This window comes from Suncus etruscus, chromosome 1 (assembly GCF_024139225.1).
Source record: "Suncus etruscus isolate mSunEtr1 chromosome 1, mSunEtr1.pri.cur, whole genome shotgun sequence".
In the NCBI taxonomy this organism is placed as follows: domain Eukaryota; kingdom Metazoa; phylum Chordata; class Mammalia; order Eulipotyphla; family Soricidae; genus Suncus; species Suncus etruscus.
In genome coordinates this window covers 175,747,112-175,748,071 of record NC_064848.1, presented here as the reverse complement: position 1 = coordinate 175,748,071, position 960 = coordinate 175,747,112, and the positions used below count along the sequence as shown (strand labels likewise).

Here is a 960-nt window from a genome sequence, read left to right as displayed (position 1 = left end):
GCACCCCACAAGTCTCGACTCGCATCCACTCTGCCTCGCCAAGCAACTCAGCCTGCCTCCGCTGTGGGGTGGATCTGACTGAGGTAGAGCTGGGTTGGTCCCAGCCTGCAAGTGGGCTACAGGGTTATCTAGAAATAAGGGTTGTGTATGAGAGCTTACCACATAGAAGGTCCCAGAAGTTTCTGGAACCTTCCAAAAGCAGCTCAGCTTTTTGGTTCTTTGTGTTGGGGCAGGAGATGTAGCTCAGGGGTAAAGCACAGGTCAGAAGCCCTGGGTTCATCCCAACACTATCCAACAGAAAGTACTCAATTAGTGCTCAAGTATTGCTTGCCAGTGGTAAACATATGGTCGACACTTGTCCTTCAAAACTTAAGATTCCATGTTCGCTTCAGCAGCACATATACTAAAATTGGAACCAAACAGAGAAAATTTGCATGGCCCCTGCGCAAGGATGACTCGCAAATTCGTGAAACGTTCCATACTTTTGCCATGACCTAGATATTGAAGCTATCCAAGCTTTTGAAATAAAAATGGGGGAAAAAAGAAAAAAAACTTAAGATTACCCCAAAATAAATAAATAGGGGAAAGAGTGATAGCACAGACGGTAGGGTATTTGTCTTGCACACAGTCAACCTGGTTTCATTCCCCACCATCCTATATGGTTTCTATCAGGGACCTATCAGGTTTAATTCCTGAATGCAGAGTCAGGAGTAACCCCTGAGCAATGCCAGGTGTGGTCCTCAAACAAACAAATAAATAACATTTTTAAAGACCTATAAGTTCTAAAAACTGAGTTGTCATGCTTTTGGTGTCTCAGAACCATCAATCAGACACAAGATGAACTCAGGTTCATCTTGCCTTTGCCTATGGTGAACCTGTGTGCCATTACAAAGCACCAAAGTGGGAGGAGGAACAGGATAGGCAAGGATGAGAAACACTTCCCCAGTGGCAGCTGGCTAT

The 960-nt window shown here is 44.9% G+C and overlaps 1 non-coding gene across 1 annotated transcript; it reads left to right on the top strand.

The window, feature by feature from the left end:
- Positions 1 to 381: 381 nt before the first annotated feature.
- On the top strand, positions 382 to 486 carry LOC126027329 (U6 spliceosomal RNA). The gene has a single exon (XR_007502246.1). It is a non-coding gene; the product is annotated as a U6 spliceosomal RNA (small nuclear RNA).
- The last annotated feature ends 474 nt before the right edge of the window (positions 487 to 960 follow it).